The sequence below is a fragment of the Peromyscus maniculatus genome, chromosome 2 (genome assembly GCF_049852395.1).
Source record: "Peromyscus maniculatus bairdii isolate BWxNUB_F1_BW_parent chromosome 2, HU_Pman_BW_mat_3.1, whole genome shotgun sequence".
Classification (NCBI taxonomy): Eukaryota; Metazoa; Chordata; class Mammalia; order Rodentia; family Cricetidae; genus Peromyscus; species Peromyscus maniculatus.
This window is the reverse complement of record NC_134853.1, coordinates 154052518-154063748: the sequence shown is the minus strand read 5'-3', so window position 1 is coordinate 154063748 and position 11231 is coordinate 154052518.

Here is an 11231-nt window from a genome sequence, read left to right as displayed (position 1 = left end):
GCTCAGCAGCAGCCAGCAGTGGTTGAGTGCACAGGCCACAACCAGGCAGGAATTCCGTTCCCTCCGGCACTGGCTCCGTCACAGCCACTAAAGGAGACCGGATCTAAATCGCTATCCTTCTATAGAACTCAGGATTCAAAGACTGAGGTGAAATCCTGCTCACTCAGGAGGCTGGATAGCAAGTAGCTACCTTCCTCTCCTTGCTCCTGTCTCCCGAAAAAGGGCATCCTTCTGCTCAGCCCCCAATTAAGAACCTTCGCTGTTTTGAAAATGATAAATGGCGCTGGTTACTGTGCAGAAAGGTCACGAGCCACGACAAAACCGTGTATCAGAGCTTTGTTGGGGAAGAGGACAAAAGAACCAGGCCTGGGGAAGAAGCACGAGCGGAGAGGAGAGAGAGAGAGAGAGAGAGAGAAGAGAGAGAGAGAGAGAGAGAGAGAGAGAGAGAGAGAGAGAGAGAGAGAGAGAGAGAGAGAGAGAGAGAGGAGAGAGAGAGAGAGAGATGGGGGGGGAGTGGAGGGGGGGACAGAGAGGAGAGGGGAGGGCTTTTTAAGGATTCCCATGCACATGCACAGGTAGGCTTACAGAGCTATGCCACGCAGCACACAGATGACATAAGACGCAAGATCCCTTGCTTAATGACTGAACTGCGCATGTGAGGTCATGCAGCTGGAGTGATGGCAGAATCCTAACACTTGCTACCCTTAGTTCCTCCCTACCACTTCCTGTCAGCTAGTTGCTGACTCAGCCTCCTGACCCCAGGTTGATTATTTAATCAAACAAATGTAACACATCTTTGCATGTTAACAAAAGTATCATAAACAAATGTAACACAACTTTACACAGTTAAAATAATATTCCATGACAGAAGGGCCCTGAGAACAGTGCCCTGCCTTCTCCAGGGAATCTGAGACAGCTCAGTGTGGCTCTTTAGAAATGTCCACACCCTCCACTCTCAGGTTACTTTCTAGTTAGAAACAAATAAAACCACAAAGTCTTTGTTTAACTCTCCTGAGCTTGGCTATCATAACCCAAAGGCACCAGAAATACAGCGGGGCTGTTATTCCCAGTGCTAACCTTCCAACCTTACAGTGCCAGCCATGCCTGCTGCCCAGGACACCAGGAAGCTGGGGAGTCATGTCTTATTACACTGCCAAAAAGTTACCAAATATATTCTATGAAAATGTTCAAGTTTGTGGTGTGGTGGCTGGAGAGAAAACTCAGAGCTTAAGAGCACTTTCTGCTCTTGCAGAGGACCTGGGTTTGGTTCCCAGCACCCACACCAGTTCACAACCATACGCAACTCCAATTCCAGAGGATCCAACACCCTCTTCTGGCCTCTGAGGGCACTGCACAGACCAAGAACTGAAAGATGAGCAGAGCATGGACAAGTCACAGAAAGACATGTGATACACGCCATCTGCCCATCTTTCAGTTCTTGGTCTCTTGTGACTGAAAGTGCTCTTTGAATTGATTAACCCTGTCCTTGTAGTATGAACCACAAGTATTTCCCCCTAGTTTGTTATTTATTTTTGATTTGCTCAATGTGATGGCTATTCTTTGTTGTCAACTTGAGTACACCTGGAAATAACTAAAACCCAAGCGTCTGGGTATACCTGTGAGAGACTTTTTTTCTTAATTAAATCACTTAAAGAGGGAAGACCCACTTCTAACCAGGGTCTTCTAAGATCCACCTTTAATCTGGCAGCCTACAAGAAGGAAGCTTGCTCTCTTTGCCTGCTTGCTCTTGCTCTCGCTGGCAAGTCCATCGTGTGTGTGTGTGTGTGTGTGTGTGTGTGTGTGTGTGTGTGTGTGTGTGTGTGTGTGTGTATAGAGAGAGGGGGAGGGAGAGGGACGAGAGAGAAAGAAAGAGATTTTCATTCTACCAGTTCTGTTCCTCTAGAAAACCCTGACTAATACACTCAGGTATTTTTCTGTTTTGTTGCTGTTGCAAAATATGTTTCCTCCAACCTGTATCCCAGCATTAAGGAGGCTGAGGCAGGGGGGGGATGTTTGAGGCCACTCTGGGCCACATAGTGAGTTCCAGGCCAGCCTGGGTTACAATGACACCCTAGCTTGAAACAACAACTCAGAGAGTCTCTTTTTCCATGTTTTGTGTATATAATTGAATTCTCTCTATATAGTTCTTTATGTATGTAGTTTATGTGCATAATTAGTGTCTCATGGTTTCTGAATTTTGACTCATTATTTAAAAGCTCTGTGAGAGTCATTCATTTTATCTTGATGTCCAATGCAAGGTGTAGAAAGGAATATAGTCCTTGTAAGATGGCCACCAGGATATCCTAACAAAGTTCTTCCCTAAAGAACTGAATGCCATGTGCATATTATTCTAAGTTTCTGTATCTTGGGGACTCTGACCTGTGTCCTGTCACACACGGTAGCATACTGTCTAAATTACTGAGACTTCCCAGCATGCTTTAATGGTTGCTAGGACAAAGACTTGTCTCTTGAGCAAAGGCTTGTGAGTGTGTTAGTTATGCTTCTCCTTTCTGCCACAAAACATTGAGTTTGAGACTAATCTGGGCTACACAGAGTTCAAGGCCAGGCTGTACATACAGAGACCCTGTCTCTCCCCACCACAAAAATGGAATTGACCATATGATCCTAGAATTCCATTTCTGGGTTTATACAGGAAAAGTTGAAAATGGATTTTTTTTTTTTTTTTTGAGACAGGGTTTCTCTGTGTAGCCTTGTGCCTGTGCTGGAACTCACTCTGTAGCCCTGGCTGGCCTCGAACTCACAGAGATCCGCCTGCCTCTGCCTCCCGAGTGCAAAAACGGGATAATTTTTTAAAGATTCTGTTGGGACTGGAGAGATAGCTCAGTGGTTAAGAGCACTGACTGCTCTTCCAGAGGACCTGGGTTTAATTCTCAGCACACACATGGCAGCTCACAACTGTAACTCCAGTTCCAGAGGATCTGATGCCCTGACACAGATATACCTGCAGGTAAAACACCAATGTACATAAAATACAAATAAATAAATCATTAAAAAATAGAAGATTTTGCTTATTTTTCTATTACATGTATGAGTATTTTGCCTATGTGTGTGGATGTGCACCACATGTATGCAGTACCCCCAAGAGCCAAAAGAGGGCATCGGGTTCCCTGAAACGGAAGTTAGAGACGGTTGTGGCCTGCCCTGTAGGTGCTAAGAACTGAACTCAGATCCTCTGGAAAAGCAGCCAGGGCTCTTAACCCCTGAGCCATCGCTTCAGCCCCCAAAGTGGGACCTTGAGCATGTGTTTGTGCCAACAATAATCACATGCCGTGAGTTGGGAATGTAGCTAAGTGACAGAAGCACTTGGCTGGCATGTGCTGAGGGGGGGTCCAAGTCCCAGCACTACAGCCCAGGTGTCCTCGATGGATGAGGGATGAACAAAATGTAGTAGAGGGTACAATGGACTATTCACCCCGAAGCAGAGGAGCTTCTGGTGTGTGGTACAACACAACCATGAACCTGGAAGATACTATGCTAAATGACGGACTCAACAGGACTGGACAGGGCACACAGATGGCTCCATGGATAGGGGGCTCCCTGGAGTGCTGATATTCACAGAGGCAGAAAGCAGATGACAGCTGGGCTGGGGACAAAGCTTGTTCTAGTTTCAGTCTGTTGCTGTGATAAAACACTCTGAGCAAAGGCCACTAAGGGAAGAAAGGGTTTGTTTCCTCTTACATCTCCAGTCACAGTGAGGGAAATCAGGACGGACTGCTTGCTGTTCCGTGCATTACCTCCAACCAGGGAACTCACAGCCAAAAAAGTACAGCAGAAACTACGGAAGAGGATGCTTGCTGGCTCACTCACAGCCTCATGCTTAGCTAGCTTCTTATATAGCCTAGGACCATTCACCTAGCAACAGTACTACCCACAGTAGGTTGGGCACCAAAACTACACAGTGAAACCCTGTCTCAAAAAACAAAACAAAAAAAGTCCTGGATAATTTTGAGGCTTGGATGTGGAAACATATCCTTTTCAGGGTGTTTGGGATCACAGGTAAAATTCCATCCTGTCTTGTGGAGCTACATGACACAGAATCCGGTCCATGACACAGGATTGGGTCCACCTGTTTGAGCCTCAGAGACAGCTCAATCAATTGCAACAGTTCACTTGTCTTTTTTTTTTTTTTTTTTAAGGTGTCTGATGTATCTGAGGCTGGCCTTGAACACAATATAGAGCCAAGGATGACCTTGAACTTCTGATCCTCCTGCCTCCACCTCCTAAGCATTGAGATGCCAAGAATGCACTGTCATGCCTGGCTGTTAAAACTTTCCTCAAAGTGTCTGGAAATAAGAATACTCTGACATTCCCTTCTAGAGAATAAAACTAGACTTATCTAAACAGTTTCTATTAACAGATATCTAAATGTAAGATACAACCTGGCTAGGCATGGTGGGAAAGGCAGATGGACCTCCATAAGTTCAAAGCCAACCAGGACTATAGAGAGAGTTCCAGGCCAGCCAGGACTGTATAGTAAGGCCTTGTCTAAAAAAAAGGAAGAAAGAAAACAAACAACCTGGAAATATATGTAATATGACATATGCACACATACATACTGCTATATAGTTGCATTTATATGAAACACTGGGAAAAATGGGTTCTTTCTCAATTTGTGTATGCATGCCTTGTGTGTGTGTGTGTACTCACACATGTGCCTGCCATGGCACACAGCACACCTGTTGAGGTCAGGAGTCAGCTCTTGACTTCTGGCTTGCTGTGGCTGGGTCTCCCTTGCTTCTAAGTGGATTTCTATCACCCCTGCCCATCTCACTGAGGGAGTTCTGGACAACAGATGGGCACGAACACATCCAACTCTTTACATGGATTCTGGGGATCCAGCTCACTTAGGCTTGTGCAGCAAGGACCTTGACCTGCTCAGCCATCTTTCCAGCATGATTCTTTAAAGTCACTGGAAAAAATAATTTACAGAGTGAAGTGTGAAAATTTACATTTGTAATTCCAGCACTCTGGAGCCAGAGGCAGGAGGATTGCCTTGAGCTTGAGGCCAGTCTAAATGACACAGGGAGTTTCAACAAAACATAAAACAAAAATATGAGTATTACATGCCAACAGGATGGCTCAGTGGGTAAGGGTCCTTGCCACTAAGCCTGGTGACCTGAGTTCAGTTCCTGGGACTCACATATAGAAAGAGAAAACTGACCCCTTCAATCTTGTATAATATTAAAAGGACCAGCCTTAATATTATACTTCCCAGGGGCTCAGGAGAGAAATTACAAACAGCGAGAATTATTTTCGGGAAATGAATCTAAGTACACCAAGCTCTTTGTCCGTCTACTTTATTCCTGAGATAAAATCCTATTTACACAGCTTCGGTTATGTTCTCGTGCCTAGCTCCTTTCTTGCCTGATTTCTCTCTACCTTTATCTACTGCTCCCTCTAAGTTCTATCTTAACTTAATTCTCTCTCTTAATTCTGCCTCATCTAGGTCCTTCTCATCTCGTTCTTACCTGCCTAGGACTTCCCCGTCTGGGTCTTCCTCATCTTCCATCTCGTCCACACGTTCTCTCTGGTCAGAATCCTCCTCATCCCTCTCAGTTCTCCTTCCTCAAGTTCTCCACTCCTCTCTTCCTCTCCGTCTCCTATACCTCTAAGTCCTCTCAAGTCTCTGAGGTGTTCAGTTATAAACCCAAGCCATATCAATCTTCCCCCTCCAGCCAGGCCACCAGGCTTGAATTCCTACAGGGTCATAAAGGCAGGTAAGAATTTTCCTCAGGACCGGGCTGTGGTGGCGCATGCCTTTAATCCCAGCACTCGGGAGGCAGAGCCAGGCGGATCTCTGTGAGTTCGAGGCCAGCCTGGGCTACCAAGTTCCAGGAAAGGTGCAAAGCTACACAGAGAAACCCTGTCTCGAAAAACCAAAAAAAAAAAAAAAAAAAAAAAAAAAAAAAAAAGAATAATTTTCCTCAGGCAGTGACTGTCAGGCTGTCAGGCTGTCTTTTACAACCTGAAAACAGAGTGGTTAAAGGAGGTCAATTGAGAGCTAATGATCGGTTAGTATATCAGTATATCAAGAAGGAGATCTATGTGCTCAGTCTACAGTCCTGGAAGTAGTTAGGTAAGAAATTAGGAGTCTATTAGTAAGTAAGGCTGTACAGAAGGAGGTTCTCACCCTAGAGATAAATATCAAGAAATAAAGCTATACCTCCTGACCTAGGAGACAGGTGTTTTTTCATTTGGCCTTGGATGCTTGATAGGTATTTTAGATAAATACACTGTTAGGAGTTCTTGGAATCCCGCATAGCCTTACAAGAAAATCACTGTAGGAACCAGCTAATATATAGACAAAAGCTAAAATATCACCAAGACATCATAAGCCATGGCTTGACCTTTGGAGAAGTCTTTGACTTTTCCAAGTAGTAGCTTTTGTGATAGTAGCTGAATTCCATTACGTTTTCCTGCGGCTTGCAGTATTTTAAGTTGTCCTCTGTCCTACACAGATAGAAAGAATGCACGTGGACACAGAAATAAAAAAATGTAATAAAAAGTTCACAGTAAAATTGAAAGGTAGGTACAAAGCAATAGCATAAAAAATACAAATCTTAACCAGAGAGAGAAAGAGAAAAAAAAAAAAAAAAAAAAGGATTTCAAAAGGGAAACGGTCCAGCAAATGCAGTGTGTTCTGTACTCAGTCAAGCCATGCTAATAGCTCAGTTAGGGAACCCACAGTGAACTTGGGCAGTTCCCCTGAGCAGCAGATAGAGTCGGGGTCACCCCACCCTGTGATCCAGACGCCATGTTGCGGCTGTTGTTTGCTTTCTGCCTGTAGAACACGTACAGGAAAGCCTCTTCAATGCCTCAGTCAGTGCTGTGAGGGATGTGGTGAGGTACACATGGAGGATGTGGGAGGGGTGGGCGCTGTAAGCCTCCTCTAGTGGGTCTGTCATTTCCTGAGTTTGTGCATGCTCATGCTCTTTGGCCTGCTGTCCTCTTCTGGAACCCTGAGACAAACATGGATGCAACAATGTACTCTGTACAAAGCATTCATTGGATGGTTAATTGTACAAGAGAAAGTTTGCAAGAGACCTCAATTCACCAATTAGCTAACTGATTGTACAGGGTGAAGTTTTAGATCATTATTTTAAAACATTTGAAAATAATTTTTGAAACACAAGCAAATACTTACTGGCATTAAGCAAATTTGGAGGTCCAAATTGAATGATCCCAACAGCCAATCTAATTATAAAAAGGAAATACACCAAAATATTGAAGAATGGCTAGCTCTGGGTTGTAGCTGATTTTAGTTTTCTTATTACCATTTGCTTTCAAATTATATATAAAGGCCAAGTTCAATTTTTGTTTTTTTTCAAGACAGGGTTTCTTTCTGTAGCCCTGGCTGTCCTGGAACTCACTCTGTAGACCAGGCTGACCTCGAACTCAGAGATCTGCCTGCCTCTGCCCCCCAAGTATTGGGATTAAAGGAGTGTGCCACCATGCCCAGCTGCCAATTCCAATTTTTATAATGAGAACATTTAAAATATCCCAAGTCTACAGAACTCATTTCCCAACCAATGTTGGAAGTTGTGCCTTTAAGAAACTACCTGAGGGCTGGAGAGATTGGTCAGCAGTTAAGAGTACTGACTGTTTTTCCAGAGGACCCAGGTTCAATTCCCCAGCACCCACATGGCAGCTCACAACTGGCTGTAACTCCAGCTCCAGGGAACCCAACACCCATGGTAAAACACCAATGCACATAAAATAAAAATAAATAAAAATTAAAAAAAAAGAAAAGAAACTACCCGAAAACAGGGCAGGTAATATAAGTTCAGTGGATAAAAGGTGCTTGCCAACAGACCTGACAACCTGAGTTTGATTCCCAGGTCCCACAGTATGGAAAGAGTCAACTCTTAAAAGCTGTTCTTCACACAGCTGCACACATGGGATGTGTACACACAGGTACACCAAATATATATATTTTAAAATCTCTGGGTCACACTGTGGCTCCTGATGGGGAAATGGCTGATTCACCAGAAGTGGATACAAGATATGTTACCAGGGAGACAGATCCATTTCAGGAGCTTCATCTACCATAGATGGTGGATTCCTGAATTTAATCAGTAGCACAGGCAGGTAGTTGGGGGGGTGAGGGGTGGGGTGAGGGAGGGTGGTATTGACCCCTAGAGTTCAGCCCCCAGCCTCTCAGCTTCCTTTCCCAGTGTGATCTCTTCCGAGTCCATCTTTCTCACGAACAGCCGCAGGTGATTCCTGCCTCCCCTTCTCTTCCACAGGGGTGGAGCCCTTATGCTCTACCAGCCCCAGACACTGTTATAGGAGCTGGGGTCACATCATCCAACAGACTAGTCCTACACCTGTAAAACTTGTTCTAGACCCCTAATCTTCTGGGGCCAACATCCCACATGTAGCTGCCATCTTGAGAGTTACTTCCTGGTCCATAATGGCTGCTGCAGCTCCAGCCACTGTCTTCACATTGTAGGCTAGGAAAAAAGAGGAATAGCAAAGGCAAAGAATATGCTTTATAATAAAGACAAGTTCCTGTTGGAATTCCCAGCCACTCCCCCAGCTACATGACTGAATGCACTGGAAAGATGCTTAGTCATTCTAGGGCCTTAAGTCCTAAAATCCGGGAGCTGTGTGATCACATAATTTGCACACAACAAAGATCACATAACCTTTGTGCATGCGTGGCGTAGCTACGAAAGCCAATATGCACATGTGCAGGGGGTGGGTATCCTGTAACACATCTTTCTTATTCCTTTCCCTCAATAAACTCTTATAGTGGGTTTTGTTGTACCTCGTGGGTCTTCTTGCATGGTAAACAGTGCTGCTTAATGAATAACATTGTGCCACTTAGTAAATAACAGTTCTTTTTGCTCATATCTTACTAGATTAAAAAAAAAAATTAACTTGTAGGCTGGGGATGTAGTTCATTTGGTAGTGTTTGCTTAGCATTTACAAAGCCCTGAGTTCCATCCCCAGAATGTCATAAATCAGGTGTGGTAGTACACACATGTAATCCCCAGCAGTACAGAGGCGGAATCAGGAGGATCAAAAGTTCAAGGCCATCATTGGCTACATGGAGGGTTCATAGCCAGCCTAAGCTAGAGACTTTGTCTTAAGAAAAAAGAGAAAAGGGGGAGAGAAAAAAAGAAAGTAAAGCTTGGTTCTGTTAGTTAGTTAAAAGAACTAAGACAGATAGCACAGATGTTTAAGATGCCCAGTCATTCAGCTGATGGGTATGTGAGACACTGCCAACTTGGAGATAATATGAATGAGTAAACACATCCAGAGAATTCGTAGACAAGTCTCTTAAAAAAAAAAAAAAGTGTGGCTGGGCAGTGGTGGCTCACACCTTTAATCCCAGCACTCAGGAGGCAGAGGCAGGCCGAGTCTACAGAGTGAGTTCCAGGACACCTAGGGCTGTTACACAGAGAAACTCTGTCTTGAAAAACCAAAAAATAAAATTAAATAAAATGTTTTAAAAAGTGTGTGTGTGCGCGCGCGCGCATGCGTGTCTGGGAAGGATCAGGGACATCAAGTCTTCCCCAATTGCTTTCCACTTTATTCAGTAAGGCAGGGACTCCCAAGTGAACCCAGAGCTTGCCTAACACAGCTAATCCAGCTTGCCAGCTTGCTCCAGAGATGTCTCAGTCTTCTGCTGGAATTACAGGTAAACGCCACACCCCTCAGCATTTACACCAATTCTCATACTTGTGCAACAGACATTTTATTCACACAACCATCTCCCTACCCTCTTTTCTTTCTTTTTGGGGGTGGGAGTGGGGTGAGGTGGACATTCCTCTTCAGTACATACACAGGAGTGGAATATCTGGATCATAGGTTAGGTGTACATTCAGTGGATAAAGTGGCAAACCATCTCTGGAGACAGTCACAAGCCTTTATATCCCCCCCCCCAGCAGACCCATCAAGGATGCTTTCAGTGTATTGACAGCTTAATCCACGCACATTGGATGCGAAAATCGGAAATGAGATCGCATGTCTGGAAACTTCTCTGCAGGAGCCATGCCACTTAGGACCGGAGGCATCAGCTAACAGGCTCTCCTTGAGTTTTGTGGGACAGGGAACACTTATCAACCTTAGCCCTGGTTTCAATGGACCGAGCGATCGTTTTCTCTCTGCCTGTAACTCAAACCATGGAGATGAGGCGAGGAAGGGCGCCTCGGAAATGGGAGTCTGTGCCAATCTCATTCATAACAAACATTCCTCACACACAGTGCCCGTCGCCTTGCCAGACACAAGGGGGGGAGGGAGGGTGTGGAAGATTCCACTCCTGCTCCCTCAGTCTCCTGCTCCTCTGCTGTGAAGGCAGGCACACGGATCTGACCTCTGGCTTTTGATCTCTGACCTTTGTGTTTTGTTCTGCCTGCTCTCTCTGGGTCATCTCAGCTGAGCCCATGGATTCAGCCACCACACTGACCTTCACTGACCGGCGGGGGTCCCAGGAGTGTGTTCCCCACCCACCTCCACCCTACATTCCTCTCTACTCATAATTTCCAAGCCTCTCATGAGTGAATATTGTAGCTTTGTCTTTGGGGTACATCCACAGTCCTGCCATTTCTCCCCACTGCCACCTCCATGGCTCTCGTCCAAGCCATAGTCACCTCTGATCTGAATTCCTCTTCTATGGTTAGGAAGCAGTGGTCCACAATGCCAGCTCTCGGTCCATCACCTTTCAGGAATAGAAACAGGTTTCTCTGACCTCCAGGGTTCCAGCAGATGGGAGCATTAGGAGTTTATGTACGCATGTGTGTCAGGGTGAGCTCCCTTGGTGAGTTCCTTGAGCTGTCCCTTTGGGGCTCAACCCCCAGCACAGGGCCTTAATACCCAAGGGAAACAGGTATGCAAGGCTGGCCCAGGCTTTTAATTTAGACTGGCTCACAGCCATTCCTGTGCTCCCATAGCGCATGTATCCCTAAGCAGTGATGGTGAATGCAGCAGTTCCCAGACTCCACTGTGTAGGAGTGTGATAGATACATGTCTCTGTGTTTGCACACACATGCACATGTATGTGGAGGCCAGAAATTGATGTTGGGTGTCTTCCTCAACTGTTCCCTATTTGCTTATTATTTACTTTGAGACAATGGTCTCTCACTGAACCCTGTACCTTACCAACGGCGCCATCTCAGAAACTGCTGTGTTAAGAGAACTTCAGATGAGGAAAATGACTACGGTTCCCAGTGTGACCCTGACTTTGATGAGAAAAGTGAAGAACT